Source organism: Rattus norvegicus, chromosome 8 (genome assembly GCF_021556685.1).
Source record: "Rattus norvegicus strain SHRSP/BbbUtx chromosome 8, alternate assembly SHRSP_T2T, whole genome shotgun sequence".
Classification (NCBI taxonomy): Eukaryota; Metazoa; Chordata; class Mammalia; order Rodentia; family Muridae; genus Rattus; species Rattus norvegicus.
The window spans coordinates 131,335,930-131,348,259 of record NC_141541.1 but is presented as its reverse complement, the minus strand read 5'-3'; the positions used below and the strand labels follow the sequence as shown (position 1 = coordinate 131,348,259).

Genomic DNA, 12,330 nt, shown 5'->3' with positions numbered 1-12,330 from the left:
CTCGGGACCACAGGTAAGACCAAATTTTCTGCTGCAAGAAAGCTGCCTGGTGAACTCAAGACACAGGCCCACAGGAACAGCTGAAGATCTGTAGAGAGGAAAAACTACACGCCAGAAAGCAGAACACTCTGTTCCCATAACTGACTGAAAGAGAGGAAAACAGGTCTACAGCACTCCTGTCACACAGGCTTATAGGACAGTCTAGCCACTGTCAGAAATAGCAGAACAAAGTAACACTAGAGATAATCTGATGGCGAGAGGCAAGCGCAGGAACCCAAGCAACAGAAACCAAGACTACATGCCATCATCGGAGCCCAATTCTCCCACCAAAACAAACATGGAATATCCAAACACACCAGAAAAGCAAGATCTAGTTACAAAATCATATTTGATCATGATGCTGGAGGACTTCAAGAAAGACATGAACACACTTAGGGAAGCACAGGAAAACATTAATAAACAAGTAAAAGCCTACAGAGAGGAATCGCAAAAATCCCTGAAAGAATTCCAGGAAAACACAATCAAACAGTTGAAGGAATTAAAAATGGAAATAGAAGCAATCAAGAAAGAACACATGGAAACAACCCTGGATATAGAAAACCAAAAGAAGAGACAAGGAGCTGTAGATACAAGCCTCACCAACAGAATTCAAGAGATGGAAGAGAGAATCTCAGGAGCAGAAGATTCCATAGAAATCATTGACTCAACTGTCAAAGATAATGTAAAGCGGAAAAAGCTACTGGTCCAAAACATACAGGAAATCCAGGACTCAATGAGAAGATCAAACCTAAGGATAATAGGTATAGAAGAGAGTGAAGACTCCCAGCTCAAAGGACCAGTAAATATCTTCAACAAAATCATAGAAGAAAACTTCCCTAACCTAAAAAAAGAGATACCCATAGACATACAAGAAGCCTACAGAACTCCAAATAGATTGGACCAGAAAAGAAACACCTCCCGTCACATAATTGTCAAAACACCAAACGCACAAAATAAAGAAAGAATATTAAAAGCAGTAAGGGAAAAAGGTCAAGTAACATATAAAGGGAGACCTATCAGAATCACACCAGACTTCTCGCCAGAAACTATGAAGGCCAGAAGATCCTGGACTGATGTCATACAGACCCTAAGAGAACACAAATGCCAGCCCAGGTTACTGTATCCAGCAAAACTCTCAATTAACATTGATGGAGAAACCAAGATATTCCATGACAAAACCAAATTTACACAATATCTTTCTACAAATCCAGCACTACAAAGGATAATAAATGGTAAAGCCCAACATAAGGAGGCAAGCTATACCCTAGAAGAAGCAAGAAACTAATCGTCTTGGCAACAAAACAAAGAGAATGAAAGCACACAAACATAACCTCACATCCAAATATGAATATAAAGGGAAGCAATAATCACTATTCCTTAATATCTCTCAATATCAATGGCCTCAACTCCCCAATAAAAAGACATAGATTAACAAACTGGATACGCAATGAGGACCCTGCATTCTGCTGCCTACAGGAAACACACCTCAGAGACAAAGACAGACACTACCTCAGAGTGAAAGGCTGGAAAACAACTTTCCAAGCAAATGGTCAGAAGAAGCAAGCTGGAGTAGCCATTCTAATATCAAATAAAATCAATTTCCAACTAAAAGTCATCAAAAAAGATAAGGAAGGACACTTCATATTCATCAAAGGAAAAATCCACCAAGATGAACTCTCAATCATAATATCTATGCCCCAAATACAAGGGCACCTACATACGTAAAAGAAACCTTACTAAAGCTCAAAACACACATTGCACCTCACACAATAATAGTGGGAGATTTCAACACCCCACTCTCATCAATGGACAGATCATGGAAACAGAAATTAAACAGTGATGTCGACAGACTAAGAGAAGTCATGAGCCAAATGGACTTAACGGATATTTATAGAACATTCTATCCTAAAGCAAAAGGATATACCTTCTTCTCAGCTCCTCATGGTACTTTCTCCAAAATTGACCATATAATTGGTCAAAAAACGGGCCTCAACAGGTACAGAAAGATAGAGATAATCCCATGCGTGCTATCGGACCACCACGGCCTAAAACTGGTCTTCAATAACAATAAGGGAAGAATGCCCACATATACGTGGAAATTGAACAATGCTCTACTCAATGATAACCTGGTCAAGGAAGAAATAAAGAAAGAAATTAAAAACTTTTTAGAATTTAATGAAAATGAAGATACAACATACCCAAACTTATGGGACACAATGAAAGCTGTGCTAAGAGGAAAACTCATAGCGCTGAGTGCCTGCAGAAAGAAACAGGAAAGAGCATATGTCAGCAGCTTGACAGCACACCTAAAAGCTCTAGAACAAAAAGAAGCAAATACACCCAGGAGGAGTAGAAGGCAGGAAATAATCAAACTCAGAGCTGAAATCAACCAAGTAGAAACAAAAAGGACCATAGAAAGAATCAACAGAACCAAAAGTTGGTTCTTTGAGAAAATCAACAAGATAGATAAACCCTTAGCCAGACTAACGAGAGGACACAGAGAGTGCGTCCAAATTAACAAAATTAGAAATGAAAAGGGAGACATAACTACAGATTCAGAGGAAATTCAAAAAATCATCAGATCTTACTATAAAAACCTATATTCAACAAAATTTGAAAATCTTCAGGAAATGGACAATTTCCTAGACAGATACCAGGTATCGAAGTTAAATCAGGAACAGATAAACCAGTTAAACAACCCCATAACTCCTAAGGAAATAGAAGCAGTCATTAAAGGTCTTCCAACCAAAAAGAGCCCAGGTCCAGACGGGTTTAGTGCAGAATTCTATCAAACCTTCATAGAAGACCTCATACCAATATTATCCAAACTATTCCACAAAATTGAAATAGATGGAGCACTACCGAATTCCTTCTACGAAGCCACAATTACTCTTATACCTAAACCACACAAAGACACAACAAAGAAAGAACTTCAGACCAATTTCCCTTATGAATATCGACGCAAAAATACTCAATAAAATTCTGGCAAACCGAATTCAAGAGCACATCAAAACAATCATCCACCATGATCAAGTAGGCTTCATCCCAGGCATGCAGGGATGGTTTAATATACGGAAAACCATCAACGTGATCCATCATATAAACAAACTGAAAGAACAAAACCACATGATCATTTCATTAGATGCTGAGAAAGCATTTGACAAAATTCAACACCCCTTCATGATAAAAGTCTTGGAAAGAATAGGAATTCAAGGCCCATACCTAAACATAGTAAAAGCCATATACAGCAAACCAGTTGCTAACATTAAACTAAATGGAGAGAAACTCGAAGCAATCCCACTAAAATCAGGGACTAGACAAGGCTGCCCACTCTCTCCCTACTTATTCAATATAGTTCTTGAAGTTCTAGCCAGAGCAATCAGACAACAAAAGGAGATCAAGGGGATACAGATCGGAAAAGAAGAAGTCAAAATATCACTATTTGCAGATGACATGATAGTATATTTAAGTGATCCCAAAAGTTCCACCAGAGAACTACTAAATCTGATAAACAACTTCAGCAAAGTGGCTGGGTATAAAATTAACTCAAATAAATCAGTTGCCTTCCTCTATACAAAAGAGAAACAAGCCGAGAAAGAAATTAGGGAAACGACACCCTTCATAATAGACCCAAATAATATAAAGTACCTCGGTGTGACTTTAACCAAGCAAGTAAAAGATCTGTACAATAAGAACTTCAAGACACTGAAGAAAGAAATTGAAGAAGACCTCAGAAGATGGAAAGATCTCCCATGCTCATGGATTGGCAGGATTAATATAGTAAAAATGGCCATTTTACCAAAAGCAATCTACAGATTCAATGCAATCCCCATCAAAATACCAATCCAATTCTTCAAAGAGTTAGACAGAACAATTTGCAAATTCATCTGGAATAACAAAAAACCCAGGATAGCTAAAGCTATCCTCAACAATAAAAGGACTTCAGGGGGAATCACTATCCCTGAACTCAAGCAGTATTACAGAGCAATAGTGATAAAAACTGCATGGTATTGGTACAGAGACAGACAGATAGACCAATGGAATAGAATTGAAGACCCAGAAATGAACCCACACACCTATGGTCACTTGATTTTTGACAAAGGAGCCAAAACCATCCAATGGAAAAAAGATAGCATTTTCAGCAAATGGTGCTGGTTCAACTGGAGGGCAACATGTAGAAGAATGCAGATCGATCCATGCTTATCACCCTGTACAAAGCTTAAGTCCAAGTGGATCAAGGACCTCCACATCAAACCAGACACACTCAAACTATTGGAAAAGAAAAACTAGGGAAGCATCTGGAACACATGGGCACTGGAAAAAATTTCCTGAACAAAACACCAATGGCTTATGCTCTAAGATCAAGAATCAACAAATGGGATCTCATAAAACTGCAAAGCTTCTGTAAGGCAAAGGACACTGTGGTTAGGACAAAACGGCAACCAACAGATTGGGAAAAGATCTTTACCAATCCTACAACAGGTAGAGGCCTTATATCCAAAATATACAAAGAACTCAAGAAGTTAGACCGCAGGGAGACAAATAACCCTATTAAAAAATGGGGTTCAGAGCTAAACAAAGAATTCACAGCTGAGGAATGCCGAATGGCTGAGAAACACCTAAAGAAATGTTCAACATCTTTAGTCATAAGGGAAATGCAAATCAGAACAACCCTGAGATTCACCTCACACCAGTGAGAATGGCTAAGATCAAAAACTCAGGTGACAGCAGATGCTGGCGAGGATGTGGAGAAAGAGGAACACTCCTCCATTGTTGGTGGGATTGCAGACTGGTAGAACCATTCTGGAAATCAGTCTGGAGGTTCCTCAGAAAATTGGACATTGAACTGCCTGAGGATCCAGCTATACCTCTCTTGGGCATATACCCAAAAGATGCCTCAACATATAAAAGAGACACGTGCTCCACTATGTTCATCGCAGCCTTATTTATAATAGCCAGAAAATGGAAAGAACCCAGATGCCCTTCAACAGAGGAATGGATACAGAAAATGTGGTACATCTACACAATGGAATATTACTCAGCTATCAAAAACAACGAGTCTATGAAATTCGTAGGCAAATTGTTGGAACTGGAAAATATCATCCTGAGTGAGCTAACCCAATCACAGAAAGACATACATGGTATGCACTCATTGATAAGTGGCTATTAGCCCAAATGCTTGAATTACCCTAGATCCCTAGAACAAACGAAACTCAAGACGGATGATCAAAATGTGAATGCTTCACTCCTTCTTTAAATGAGGAAAAAGAATACCCTTGGCTGGGAAGGGAGAGGCAAAGATTAAAACAGAGACTGAAGGAACACCCATTCAGAGCCTGCCCCACAGGTGGCCCATACATATACAGCCACCCAATTGGACAAGATGGATGAAGCAAAGAAGTGCAGACCGACAGGAGCCGGATGTAGATCGCTCCTGAGAGACACAGCCAGAATACAGCAAATACAGAGGCAAATGCCAGCAGCAAACCACTGAGCTGAGAATAGGTCCCCCGTTGAAGGAATCAGAGAAAGAACTGGAAGAGCTTGAAGGGGCTCGAGACCCCAAAAGTACAACAATGTCAAGCAACCAGAGCTTCCAGGGACTAAGCCACTACCTAAAGACTATATATGGACTGACCCTGGACTCTGACCCCATAGGTAGCAATGAATATCCTAGTAAGAGCACCAGTGGAAGGGGAAGCCCTGGGTCCTGCTAAGACTGAACCCCCAGTGAACTAGACTATGGGGGGAGGGCGGCAATGGGGGGAGGGTTGGGAGGGGAACACCCATAAGGAAGGGGAGGGGGGAGGGGGATGTTTGCCCGGAAACCGGGAAAGGGAATAACACTTGAAATGTATATAAGAAATACTCAAGTTAATAAAAAAAAATGACACATGTGTAGTTTATAGTCATGATTCATATTTCTCATTGTTCGTGAGAAATAAATCACTTGGGACTATGTGCGAACCTGTGTGTATCATGTGACCCATGCCATATGCTTAAATTCCAATATAATGTACTGTGTTCTAATATAATGAATGCCATTGCTTAAATTCTAACATAATGAATGTGTGAAATGCCAAATGAAAATTCTGAGTTCAGAAAGCATGCCCATGTGGGCCACTGGAACTGGAAAGTTTTCACAACAAAGCAAGGGTCTCTAACATACATAGAATTTCATGTGATAGAATGAGGGAAACTTTCCAGGAAAGGGTAAATAGACTCTCCACAGCCAGGAGCTAAAAAGGTTTGTTCTTATATATGGTGAACATGCAAATGACACTAAGGAACATATATGGGTTCTGATACTGGGATTCCAAAGTCAGTGAAATATAAAAATGTATCCATATGCCTACTTGTCTATAGATCTATTAATGCAGCCATCCATTAGAAAGATGCTGATTTGGAAGCTCCATCTCTCAGAGAATTCAGAAGTACTGAAAGATCTGTTCCATACCACTGCTGCTACTTCACCCTATACACTTTCAGAGAGGTTTTACCTCTATATTCAGTGAGGTATCAACAAGTAGCTCATGACATCTCAAGATGAACCTGGCAGAGACAGAGAAGCTTGAAATGAAGTGAAGAGACATAAAATTGAACATTGACCTTAACTAAATAATAAAGAGTTAAAGTAAATGGAGTTCATTATATAGAAATTGAGGAACTACTAAAGGTTTTGAGTAACAAAATGGTTGTCATCTTTCTTTAGGTCTAAGTTGAGAACTTTTAAAGCATTTCTACAGACATTTTATGACAAAACCATACAACTTTTGTTATACTAGGATTATTATCTATCTTCCCATGAATGCCTCCATGGATAACACTATAAACATTTCCTCCTGGAACTGCAAAACACCACAAGGAGAAGCAGATTCTGGTAGTCTCCTAACTGCAAGTAAGAGAACCACACCACACTTGAGTAAATAGTGAGGCCAAAATTCAAACTGCTTCCTCACATTGATGTGAAAAGATGCCACAGGCTTAGAACAAAATATGTACTTGCTTCAGCTTCACCCAAGTCACTAGCATGAAATACACAGTGCAGTAGAAATTGTAGCTAAAATGGAGCACAGGGCAGAGACTTGATAGAGGACCCTAGCTACCGAATGAGGCCTTTGGAGAGAAGAAACTAGGAATTGAAAACCGTCAAATTATAGTAGTTCCTAGAAAGTTGTAGAGATTTTAAAACTATTGGAAGATTTCTGTAAAGACATTATTACACAAGATTTTTTAAAGATAGTTTAAAAGTCATTTTTAAAGTGTCTTCTCTTAGATTTCTAGACCCTGTAGAAAAGCACAGGGTGAAAGAAACATCTTCTGCTCTGTGAAAACAAAGTTGTTTGCTTTTAATATCCCTAGTTCCCAACAGTTTTTCAGTTAGTCACATTTCAATGTTTTTAATTTTTATTTGTACCCATTTTAGTGTATGTAGGATGATGTCATCACACAGGCGTAGGCAGGTACAAGATAGAACAAGGCCCATCACTGGATGAGAAGGAAGGATGGGCGGGAGAAAAGTTTTAGAGAGAGGAGGAGACTGGAGTAAGACAAGAAGAGAACATGGAGGCTGATGTTAAGATTTCTCTCTGCACATTTACAGGTTGTTATGAATGTTCTTAAGGGATGGATGTGTACAAGGCTTTGTATGTTTAGGTGGGCAATTATATCTTATCAATTGGATCAGAGGTTATTGTGTTGTGTGTTCTTTCATGTGGCGATTTAAGTTTAAGAGAGTATGTAGTGGCCAGAGACACTAAGCCGCCACAGAATTGGGATGTATATTGCTGGCATGGTGGTAACTTGCCTTGGGAACTAGATGGGTAGAGAGATTGCTGTCAGGCTCAGAGAGAAGCCTTTGGTACTGTGATATGGGATAGAGCAGAGCAGGTGAGAGGCTTTGCTGACTGAGTTGAAGATATCTATCAGATATCTTGGGGCATGAGGGTGCCAGATCTAGTGGGGATAAAAGACAGCTTTTTTTTATAATTTTACAGCAACAAGTGTACAATTCAATAAATGTGACAGCTACATACTCCCTTGCAGTACTATCATAATCAAATATAGAACACTCACAGCCCTTGCACTCTATGACTCTCTTATCCTCACTGGAACCCTCATTCTAATCTAGCAGGAATGCAAAAATGATGGAACTGCTTTAAAAATAAGGCAGTTTCTTTCCTCTCAACCTTTGAATATTTTTTTAAATTATAAATGGTTCTTGTTTTTTAATTGAAAATAATATCATGCAATATACTTTGATCATAGTTTCCCCTCCTCCACTTATCCCAGACATTTTTCACCTTCCCTTTCTTTAGAAAGCAAATAGTCAAACAAAATATAATTTTCAAACTTAAAACCTCAAGAAACAAACATGACAATACCCATAAAAACACAAGATTGGAAACATAATAGACAAAAATGTAAAACAAAAAAATGTCCAAACAAAGCAATGTGAAACTTTTTAAAAAATCTACAAAAACACCATTGAATTCCATTAGAATACCCAGTTGTCTTAGTTTGGGTTTTATTGCTGTGAACAGATACCATGACCAATGCAAGTCTTATAAATGACAACATTTAATTGGGGCTGGCTTACAGGTTCAGAGGTTCAGTCCATTATCATCAAGGAGGGAGCATGGCAGCATCCAGGCAGGCATGGTGCAGGAGTTCTACATCTTTATCTGAAGGAAGCTAGGAACAAACTGAGAATCCTCAGGCAGCTAGGAGGATGGTCTCCAAGCCAACCTCCACAGTGACACACTTCTTCCAACAAGGCCACACCTTCTAATAGTGACACTCCCTAAGCCAAGCATATGTAAACCATCACACCAGTGAAACTCCATTGGAGAACACTAGGTTTTCCTTTGTAAGCAGATGTCAGTTATAGATAATTTCCTGCTTAGGGGTGGAAGCCTATGTCTACTTCCCCTTCTCGGTGGTAGAACCCTATCAGGCTTGAATCTGTACAGACCCTGTAAAGGCTGCCACAGTCTCTGTGAGTTCTTATCTGAATCAGTTTTGTGGTGTCCAAAAGATACTGTTTTCTTGGAGTTATCTATCCTTTCTGACTTTTAAAATCTTTCCCCACTTCTCTTCCACATAGCTCCCAGAGCCCCGAGGAGAGGTTCTGATGAAGAAATTCCATTTAGGACTGAGTATTCTAAGATCTCTCTGTACATTGTCCAGTTGTGGGTCTCTACTTTAGTTCTAATACACTGTAAGAAGCAGTGTCTCTGATGATGGTTAAATAAGGCACTGTTCTATGGGTACAGCACAATAACATTAGGGATCGTTTTACTGCTATGTTCCTTTAGCAGAACAATAGTATTTGGATGTCCCCTAAGTCTATCCAGTCTGAGGTTCAAGACCAGCCTCAACCAGTGTCAGATATGTGTTAATCTCAGAAAATGAGTCTGAAATCTAATCAGAGAGTGGTTGGTTACCCATATACTGCTTATGCCACTATTGTACCAATATTTTTTTAAAAAGGTGATTTTTAAAATGTAGTATTAGGGGCTGGGAAAATAGCTTAGTAAGTAAAATACTTTCCTCACAAATACAAGGTCCTGTATTTAATAAACTGAACCTATATAAAATGCTGCGCATAGTAGAATAAGTAGATGAAGGAGGATCCCTGGGGCTTATTGAGTCATCCAGCCTAGCCTAATTGGTAAACTTAAGGCCAATTAGAGATCTGGTGTCAAAGAAAGTAGGCACTGTTACTGGTGAAGATACTCAAGGTTGTCTTCCAGCCTCCACATGCATGCACATATATACTATAGAATGTAAAAATAAAAGATAAACAATGAAATTCAAACAATGTCTCAAAAATGTCAAAATAAAACTTACTATGTACAATTAATACATATGTCTTAGTTACTGCTCTATTGCTGTGAAGAGACACCATGACCAAGGCAGCCTATAAAGAAAGCATTTGATTGGGCTTGCTAATCATTCTCAAGAACTGCCACTTCCTGATGACCAAGCATTCAAATATATGAGACTATGGAGGCCATTCTTATTCAAAGCTCTCCTGGCTTGCCTTCCCTAGTCTCTCTTTCTTCCCACTCCACCCCCAACTCCTCTCCTTCTCTTCATCCTTTCCTTTCTTCTATCCTTCTTTGACATTTTTTATGATTTCTTTTAAGCTGGACCTCATCATGTAGCCTAAGCTATCCTTGAACTATAGAACATCCTGCCTCAACTACCCTAACATTGAAATAACAAACATGTGTGACAACAACCAGCACATGTATCCCTTTTAGCTTAGAAAGACTAGAGTCCAGTTGCACTGAATGAACAGCAATGCATAAGTAATAAATATTTTACTAACAATAGAGATCACAGAATCCTCAGGGATGAGAGGACTGGGTGAACTAACCCATGTGAATGCTTGACTGTTAGGAAGTGCCCCGTGATGCTATTCAGGATTAGGGATTGTAGACTGTGGCCAGCCTGGCTTTTAATGCTTCCACCACCTGGTCTTCTGGGACTTGACACTATCTGAAGACAGTAATGCTTCCCTCTGCTTTTGTCTTTGTCATTCACCTAGATGTTTAGCAAGTTAAAAAATGGAGAAGAGAGTGAGAAAATGAGCCTTGTTTATCAAACTACAGGCATAGACACACACACATATCAAATACAAAAACACAAGTTAATTTTAAAAATAAAAATAACCAATGACATTAGCAGTGATCCGGAAATGAGTCACTGTGCACTTCACATGTGAACAAGGAAAACTCAAATATCAATTGCTAAACACAGTAAAGGCAATGGTTGATCATCAACTCAAAGAGTAAGTCTCTGAGAAATATGCTTCTTGATGGAATGTGTGAATGAGGAGCCAGCCATAATTCTGAGTGATAGATCATAGCCCTGGGAGATTTTGCATCAGTGTTACAGATGACAAGGAGCCATTGTACTTTTGAGAATGTAGCTTCTCCAATGAATAAACCAAGGATTCATTCCCATGTGTAGTCTTTTAATATTCAAGCATCACTACCATAGCTGGCATCAAATTAAATAGTTGTGTTCTCCATCCAAGAACCATAATATTGTCTAAGATGATCTTTCTATAAGTATATGCCATGGACTCATGAAATTTAGAGGAGATTCTCTTACATACTATAGCTCTTACATACTATTGAGGAGGGTTAACCTTGTAGTGAGAAGCCTGTTAAAATTGGGGGAGATACATTCATCTCAAATAATTCCCAACATCCCTCAAGATCAAGCTCCCTAGGAACCTCTGTGAGGTGCTGGCTTGATGACTAGTTGCCTAGTTCACATAGACCATACACAGTGCTCTGGGCCTATTATTTTACATTGCTAGAAATCTCTCTACAAGTTCCTGGGTTAATAGCTATGATCCTGCTGGCTCTGTCCTGTAGAGAAGGAAAAAGAGATTCAGAGACTTCAAAACAGCCACAGAGAGAGAACAGTTGTCCCCTTTTTCTTCAGTGTTTTATTATAGACAGGTGTCTGTCACCCTTCAAATAAAGATGGCAACAAACACAAAAGGAAGCAGAACTCAAAGTTACTTTCTGAAACTGAGTTTGTACTCTCTAAGCTCTTTCTAAACTGGGAAAAATATCTGGGAAATTTATTTTGGAGTTGTGTGCTTACGGTTCTTAGCTCTCAGGGAAAACTAGGACAAATGGGAAAGCCTGAACAAAATCTTTATATTCTCCAACCTTCCAATTCTCTGTGTGACTTTACACTAAAGCAGAAACATCTCTGGGGGGAAGAAATCCCATATCACAATACCATAAAAGACAGATTAGGTTTATAGAAGAATGCAAAGAAAAAGCAAACAAAGGCCCTTTACTATGAGTATGGTGGGGCATAACTGTAATCCCAGCACTCAAGATAGGTTTAAGGCTATTCTAGGTTAGTAGAGACCCTATCTCTAAACATCCTTCAGAACTATGAAGAAGGTAGAACTCTTTTGCAGGAGAACCTAGTTCAAGCTGTGACTTTGAGCTCATGGAAGGAAGTAACTTCTAGCAACAGAGAGAAAAACAGAGCAGGGAGAAGTACAGGCTTCCTTTGCTTATGTGCACTTTCTTTCACACACAAATGGTGGCTACTTGAGATAGAAATGTTAAGCTCAAGTCAAGACTTCTACTTACTATCATTTTCCCAAGAAAAATCAATGTACATTTTATGCATATCCTCCTGTGCTTCCCCCAAAGTGACTGAATATATTTCTGTCTTCCCTTTGTGAGAAACACTCTAGACTCTATGAAGCCCAAACATCGACAGCTGCAAGTCTTTAAAAAAAAAAAA

At 39.1% G+C, this 12,330-nt stretch overlaps 1 protein-coding gene across 2 annotated transcripts in view; it reads right to left on the bottom strand.

The window, feature by feature from the left end:
* Nucleotides 1-12,330, bottom strand: part of Ccr3 (C-C motif chemokine receptor 3) — a 107,069-nt gene that overhangs the window by 16,386 nt on the left and 78,353 nt on the right. The window contains exon 1 of one of the 2 annotated variants that reach the window (XM_087560165.1): nt 8,639-8,842. The exons of the other annotated variant lie outside the window; for it this stretch is intronic. The gene's annotated coding sequence lies outside the window, so the exon portion shown is untranslated. Of the gene's footprint in view, nt 1-8,638; nt 8,843-12,330 lie in introns of those variants that run through there. 2 annotated transcript variants of the gene reach the window in all.